The 8,564-nt window shown below is 34.4% G+C and overlaps 1 long non-coding RNA gene across 1 annotated transcript; it reads left to right on the plus strand.

Moving 5' to 3' along the window:
• The first annotated feature begins 315 nt into the window (after positions 1-315).
• On the plus strand, positions 316-2,819 carry LOC135102575 (uncharacterized). Its single transcript, XR_010269680.1, has 2 exons — positions 316-455; positions 1,464-2,819. It is a non-coding gene; the product is annotated as an uncharacterized LOC135102575 (long non-coding RNA).
• The last annotated feature ends 5,745 nt before the right edge of the window (positions 2,820-8,564 follow it).

The raw sequence follows: 8,564 nt of genomic DNA on the forward strand, positions 1-8,564 counted from the left end.
CTTGAAAAATCAACGAACAACACCTTAGCAAAGTGTTTACTGGATTTGTTGTTTACATTTTCCAGAAATCGAAGTATATGATTTATAATATATATATATATATATATATATATATATATATATATATATATATATATATATATATATATATATATATATATATATATATATATATATATATATATATATATATATATATATATATATATATATATATATATATATATATCCCATTCACCTTTCAACTAAGTATAAATATCCCAAATTTGGGACAAAATTAAAAAGGTCACGAAAAAAATATACATTAGTTTTCGATTCAGACACCGGCCACGTTTTCTTCAGTGCCTGCAGTTTATTTTCTGTTGGAGTAAGCCACCTGTTTACAACCATGAGAGTGGCGGCGAGGAAGAAGGGCGATTTGTTCAGGTATTCCTTAGGCAATCTCCATATAATGGGTAAGTAAGCCTTATTTATTGTGGTTACTGTTAAGATATTCAGCTTTTAACGATACGTAGTTAACGCAGGTGAGTTGTACATGTAACTGAAATCTTGAAATCCAAAAAATCAGTGCATTCTCAATAATAATTGGGATGTCGAGCGTGTGCCAAATTTGGGATATCAGTAATGTTATGACTCAAATTTTACTTTCCGGAAACATAAAGGTGCTTAATGATGCGTAAGCTTGTAGAGGTACTAAGCGCTTCTGCAGATTACCTTCTTGGAAGAATCTCCATTGAGAGTTAATAAGATTATACCAATTTTAATGAATTTAAAGGGGCTAGTATGAGCGTACTGCATGTACACAACTTATATTAAAATGTAAATCATGTGATAATGCCGTAGCAGTGCTTTAAAACATTACGCTCCTTAGGCTGAGAAATACCTAAATTAGTTATGAGCACCAGATGCATTGAATAGTTGGTTTGTGACTGTGTTATTAATGAATGATCTTTAATTAAATATCACTTGGGATTTAAATGCCATGTTGATATTTAAATATGGAGGACATTTAAAACTAAAAGCAGATGTGCAAAAAACAAAAATTAAATTCTTGTAGCCTTTCTGGTTGTGAATAACTCGATGGTGGTAAGTAGATTAAAGAATTTAATTAAATCCAACCATGATCTTTAAAAATGGCAACTGACAGTCATTTGAAGGTGTAGATCTGTTTAAAGCATTTTATAAAATCCACCATAGCTTGTAGTTTATAAGAAACTTAAGGTTATATAAATTTCAGCCTCTTTTTATCATTTCTCATTAAGTCTATCATCAGTGGGGAAGAGTAGAAAAGGTTCTTTACTAAGACTGTGTATACAGACCATACTTGCCAGTGCTAAGGAAGCATTTCTTGGTGAGATAAATAAATATGTTGTAGGCATGCCTTGATATTGTTATTTGTTTATGTATTTATTTATTTATTTATTTATTCATTTATTTATTTATTATTATTATTTTAATTGCAGATTGTGAGGAGATCCTATGACTACTGGATGCATCTGACGAGGAGGGTGGTCTGTTGGATAAAGATGATTGACCTACTGTTTCTGTTCAGCCAAGTGAACCTTTTCCTAATGCAACAGTATACACTGAGACAGAAAAAGAAGTTGAATCACAAATAGATGAGGTTGAGTCTTCATCAAATCCTATAAATACAAGTAGACCACAGCTTCTTGATGAGGGGGCCAGTGATGGGATTTTGGCAGTAAAGGCATTAACAAGTCAAATCTCAAGCCAAAGAACAGTACCAAACAGATGTCACTTATTTCACAGAAATTCACACTTCAGAAAAAGATTTCTTATGGATACTAATGATGTTAATGGGCAACAGGTTGCACAACCCACCATTGTTTCTCTTGCAGAATATTTTTCAGGTTACATTTATGAGGAAATATGGAATGCACTTACAGTGAAAACACAGAAAAAAATACATGTTAGAGACAGGGAAGCCTATAAGTTTAACTGCAGAAGAGATGAAAGCATCTGTAGGCATAACAGTTTTGATGTCTGTTCTTAAATTTCCTAGACAGAATATGTATTGGCAGGAGAGAGCTAGGATAAAACTGATTGCTGATTGTATATCAAGGGAAAATATCAGGTAATTAGAAGCAATTTAAAGGTAATTGAGGATAATCTTCCTACTCAAGCTAAAAAAAAAAACAGGATAAGATGTGAAAGATAAGACCTTTGTTGGACTCTGTGAGAGGCAGATGTTTAGAGTTAGAGAAGCTTGACTCGGTTAATGTTGATGATCCCATTTACAAGACATAGTGAACTAAAAACATTTGTGCACAGAAAACCCACTTGAAATGGATTGAAGATGTCTGCAATTATGTTTTGGATTCTCATAGGGTATAGCCTGAATTTAAATGTACTGTGCTACGTCGTAAAATTTATCTTATCATAGGTACTTTAAAAATTAAAATGTACTATGCTACCTCTGAAAATCTGATAAGTAACTGAAGTGCTGTGTATACTGAGAAGTATTGTTCCTATCAAATGTCTAAGAAAGACTAACTTTTTATTATTTATTTTCATACAAGCCATAAAATGGTTGCTTCCTTTTGTTTTACTAGTGACGTAGTCACTGAGTTTATAATGGATACAACAGTGCCTTTTCCAATGGAAAATATTTCTTTACTGTGATAAAGTGGAAAGTTGTTATATTATGGTATAATATTTTTGTATGGCCAATTATATTTTTCTCTGGATAAATATATTTCAACAAAATGTTGAAACTGTCTTCTCATGATAAATAATGTATCATTATTTTCTCACTACTGTGTGCAGAAATTAATTTGTTACAATAAACCATAAACAGGTTGATTTTTTATTTTGCCTTTTTAATACTATGACAAATTCCACAAAATCTGTAAATTTAGTATAGTGAAAATGCTACTATCCCAGATTTGGGACAAGTTTTTGGGTGCAATAATTCATCAGTGATACACAATGCACAAATAAACTTTATATGGTTATGGTCTACACAGTGAAGAGAATGTTTCACATAAGTGTTGCAAAAATCTGTGATATTTTTTTCAGAGCTGAATGGGATATATATATATATATATATATATATATATATATATATATATATATATATATATATATATATATATATATATATATATATATATATATATATAAATTTTTTTTTTCTTTTTTTTTTGAGAATAGGACTGATTTTTGCTTCCAATGGCAATTTTGAAACGGATTATGATTGTAAGACAAGTACACCATTGTATAAGTAAAGGACAGATCAAAGATGTTCAGTGTAAAAGAGAGGGATAGTTGAATGTCATTGAAGAAGATGGGATAGTTATCCAAAAGATTGTCGAGTTGATAGATGGAGGAATTAAATCTTGAGGCATTGAACAATACTAAGTTTGCTCTACTCAGTCAGAAATTTAGAGAGATCAGAAGTCAGGCATTCCCTGCTTGAGCTGTTTACTTCCAGAAGAGTTGGACATCTACAAAAACACCACTTTTGGTGTTTTCTGATTTTTCTCTCCTCTTTGAGCTCGACAAAGATGCTACTTCTGTAGAGCTACATGAATTATTGATGCAAAGACCGAAAGGGATAAGAACCATGTGATTGCACATGCAAGTGGGGTTCTCAACACAGCGGGAGCAAATTACTCTGTCATGCATCAGGAGTCTCTATCTATTGTCTGGGCCTTTACTCACTTCCGAGATTTAATACTGGGATACACAATCACAGTCTTCACCGACCACATTATTGTCACTAATCTTTTCAAGGAAAGAAATCTCAGTGGAAGGCTAGCTCATTGGTATTTAACGATCCAAGAATCTTCCTTGCAGTGTAAGTGGTGAGCAATGCAAACATGAGACATGGGGAAAAGTAATTTATGCTCCAGAATCAGGTGACCTCTCCACCTTGCCCTCCTTACACATGCCTTTCTCACAATTCTTATTATCATCTGACAATGTCTTATGTAGATGAGAACCCCAAAGGGATGGATCCAAAAATCTGTTGGTTATTCCAGAGGTTTTTCGCGACGGTAATTCTACAGTTTGTGCATGACCAACCTACAGGTGGACATCCAGGTCGCAACAAGACCTTGACTGATGTACGTTGTGCTTATTATTGGCCTCGAACAAGAGTAGACACATTAGATTATGTTGCCCGTTGCATCAGCTGTGCAAAGCATAAAAGGGTAGCTTCGGACCCAGCACCCATGATAGCATGTCCACCACCCAAACAACCATGGGATATAGTTGCAAATGACATTTTACAGCTTCCAAAGAGTCATCAAAGCTCCTAGTATCTCTTATTTAGTGTGTAGACCACTTCTCTCATTTTGTAGTTTTTGTACCAATCAAAACTAAGACAGCTTTTGCAATTGCTCATACACTAGTCACTCATCTTTACTGTTCTTTCCCCACACCATGTTAATGTACATAAAAGCGCATGTACCTCATGTCATTATTCCTCGGTAATAATAAGTGAAATGTTCAATAGTTTTCTGTTTGCATAAAGATGTGTAATATGTGTAAGTATCAGTATTCAGTGCTATATTAAGCACCAAAGCCAATGCTCACTTGTCAGTTGTTACTGTACATAAAGCGTATGTACCTCACGTCATTATTCCTCGGTAATCATAAGTGAAATGTTCAATAGTTTTCTGTTTGCATGAAAACATGTAATATGTGTAAGTATCAATATTCAGTGTTACATTAAGCACCAAAGCCAATGCTCACTTGTTAGTAGAGTGTAGTTAACCCACTGGTCACCTGCAGGCGTCACTCACGGCCAAGTCGCGCTCAGACAAAGACTGGCAGGATGGTGACTGAGGTAAATACATTAATTTTGTAGTAAAAACTAATTGTCATAGTGCTAAGTTGATTGCATGTATTGTTAATGAATACTGTAATATGTTGAAAGTGTTTAATATCAGTGTATAATGTTATTTTGTAAGAAACTGAGACTGAGAACTTGTTCGCAATTCTTACGGTCATGCCTATCTCATCAATAAATGTCAGAGAGAGAGAACTGCCTTTCCTCGACCCTATGATGATAGGTGTGATCAGTAAAACAGATCACCTGAGAGGTAATGAAGACTTGCCGATGCGGCTACAGTAAGAACTCGACCTACAAGCAAGAAATTGGCTCCACATGAGACCGTAGCAAGAGAGAGTCACAGGATGAGGGGATGCTGATGTAAGCCTATATAGGTTGACCTCTGAGACCCCGTGGTCAGCCCTACCCTTGACGACAACTACTCCCTTCTACCCACAGTGCCTTGCCACCATTTTGTATAACCGATAGTCATAGGCAAAAAAGTATAATAGTATGTATGTGTACTGAATTGAGTAGCTTAAGTGAATGAAAATTACCCACAATTAGCTAGTATTAGAGTGGTAATTTTAATTGCTTTTTCAGTGTCTCAGTATTGACACAGTTAAGTTGTTAGATATGTCTGATACTGAGGAAATTAATGCCATAGATGGCCTTAGGGAAGGTGAGGATGAGCAAGTATTGACACAGTTAAGTTGTTAAATATGTCTGATACTGAGGAAATTAATGCCATAGATGGCCTTAGGGAAGGTGAGGATGAGCAAGTGGACAAGGGTCAAGCTTATAATGAAGTTAGTGTCAGGGAGCAAGTGCTGACTGACAAAGGAAGGGAATATCAAGTCAGTGTAACCAAAGGAAGAGCCGAGTCCTGTAAGTGTAAATGGAGCAGTGTTACCAGCAAAATTAGGAAAGGACTAAACATTGTAATTAGCCCCTTTGAATTAGAGCCCATGTCAAATGAAGTAATAGAGGCATTTCATCAGTATTATGTGGAATACACAAAACTGGTGGAACTAGAGCCAGAAAGGTCAGAAGAGCTAAATGAAGAGCTGGAACACAACCAACGAGTTCACCATGAAATATTAGAAAGTATAGAATGTAAAAGAAAAGTTAAAGAGTGACAAAGCATCAATTTGTTCTAGCAAACGGTCTAGACATTCCAGCGTCTCACCTACATCATGTTCATTAAACACTTTAAACACTTTAAACACTTTAAACACTTTATTATAGCCTAGGTTTATACATTTCATTATTGGATAGGTATACATTATTGGCCAGCCTATGTATAAGCTTGATGCTTTTCAGGCAAATGAAAAATTTAAAAGTACATTACTTAAAGTAAACACAATAGACAACTTAAAATCGAAAAATCTATCATGAAGATAAATAAAAACATAATATGATAAGGTTTATACAGAATAATATATATCTATATTGTTATAAATTTGAGTATGAAGATGGATGGGATGACACATAGGGTTAGGTGATATAAATTGATACATATATGAGACTGAAATCATATAGATGTGTTTAAAAATAAAGTACAGGAAAGATGATAAAGTTTTGTAGGGTTAGTTTTGTAATATCAGGGGGGAAGTAATATAAGGTATGAGTGTAGGAAGTGACTGATTAGTATGCATCCAGAAAATGACTCTTTAGTTTGCTTTTGAATTTGTGAATAGAGTGGACATTTTTGTATTGCGAGGGTAGTGAATTCCATATTGAGGGGCCTAGGTAGGAAGTCGAGCGGCAGAAGATACTAAGGCGATGGGTAGGTAGACAAAGGCGTTGTCTTTGTCGTGTTGTGTATTCATGTGGTGGAAGAGAGACATTAATTTGTTTTTTGTACATAGATGTTGCAATGGAAAGTTTTGTTATGTCTTCGAGTTTTAGAATTTTCATGCCTTTAAAGAGTGGAGCTGTGTGTTCAAGATATGAACTTTTTGTGATAATCCGTATTATTTTTTTATGAATGAGGTTAATGCAATTTAGGTGTGTAGCTTGAGTGTTAGCCCATATTGGATTACAATATTGTAGGTGTGGGTATATGTGGGCATAGTACATTGTTCTAAGGATCTCGGTAGGCATAAAATCCCTTATTTTATAGAGCATGGCAGTACAACGTGACAGTTTCTGGGAAATGTTAGTTGTGTGAAATTTAAATGTATGGTTTTCATCATAGGTTACTCCTAAGAATTTAAGTTTACTAGTTCTAGCTATTTGACTGTTTCTTATTATTAATTCTGGCAAGTTATTATCATTCTTGTTGGAGAATAGCATGAAGTAGGTTTTATCGCTGTTTATGGTAAGTCGGTTACTCAAACACCATTCATTTAATTTGTTAAGGTCTGCATTAGCTGAGTGGAATAAGGTATCATTAGTATGGCCAGTGAAATAGAGGGTCATGTCATCAGCAAAAAGAATGGTATGTGCATGGTCAAATGTTTGAACAACATCGTTGATATATATAAGGAACAGCATGGGTCCCAGGACACTTCCTTGTGGGACACCTGTAGTGATTTTTCTGACAGATGATTTGTAGCCTTCAAGATCTATCAGTTAGGTAAGTTTTAAACCAGGAGTGGATAGGGCCTCGAATGCCATAATGGTGAAGTTTTTTGAGAAGAATGTTGTGGTTAACTGTATCAAAAGCTTTGGAGAAGTCTACAAAGATAGATAATACAGATAATTTATTATCAAGAGATGAGTAAATGTGAGAGGAGAATTTATTGAGGGCATGGTAAGTATTTAAGCCTGGTCTGAACCCGTACTGAGAGTCGCTTAGTATTTTGTATTTTTGCAGGTATGACAATAATCCATTTTTCATTAGGCTTTCAAATATTTTAGAGAATGCAGATAGCGTAGAGATAGGGCGGTAATTATTTGGGTCATTTGTGGGACCAGATTTATGGATAGGAGTAATGTTGGCATTTTTTAGGGTAGCGGGAAATATACCGGAGTTGAGTGATTGGTTGAAAAGTAATGAAATGGGGTAGGCAATCAGTGTACAATTTCGTTTTAATAAAGAAATAGGAATTTCTACAACATTTGACATCTTATTTTTTAGTTTCTTTATAATATTTATAATGTCCTGTGGGGAAACTGGTGGGATAGACATAGAATTTGGGTAGTTACCTCGCAGAAGGTCAGATGCACTTCTATTTGCTGGTGGGAGATTATTATTAAGTTTAGCTGCCATTTCACTGAAGTGTTCATTAAGGACCTCGGCTATTTGTTGTGGATTATTATGTGTTGTGTTGTTGAGACATATATTCGATATGTTAGTTTTTGGTAAATGCTTGCCAGATAGCTCATTAATAGTCTGCCAAATTTTCTTTGTGTTATGCCTAAAACTGTTAAAAATGTTCATGTAGTAATTTGTTTTGGCTGTCCTTATTATCCGAGTCACTCGATTACGGTATTGTGTATATGTATTATGGTCAATGGTCCCTAGTTTGTACATTTTGAATAGATTACTTTTATGTTTAATGGAGGCTAGTATATTTGGCGTTAACCAAGGATTACTGAGTCTTTTGGATGACACAAATTTAGTAACTTTTGGAAAATGTATATCATACAAATTATGAAGCGTTCTATTAAAGGTTTCAAAGTTTTCATCTATATTATTAGAAGTGAGAATGTCATTCCAGCTTATTGAAGCTAGATCAGATGTGAACAAGTTATGATTGTGTGCATTAGAAATTCTAAAAGTTATTTTATGTTTAGTAGACAAGTTGGACATTAAGGA

The sequence above is a fragment of the Scylla paramamosain genome, chromosome 8, assembly GCF_035594125.1.
Source record: "Scylla paramamosain isolate STU-SP2022 chromosome 8, ASM3559412v1, whole genome shotgun sequence".
Lineage (NCBI taxonomy): Eukaryota > Metazoa > Arthropoda > Malacostraca > Decapoda > Portunidae > Scylla > Scylla paramamosain.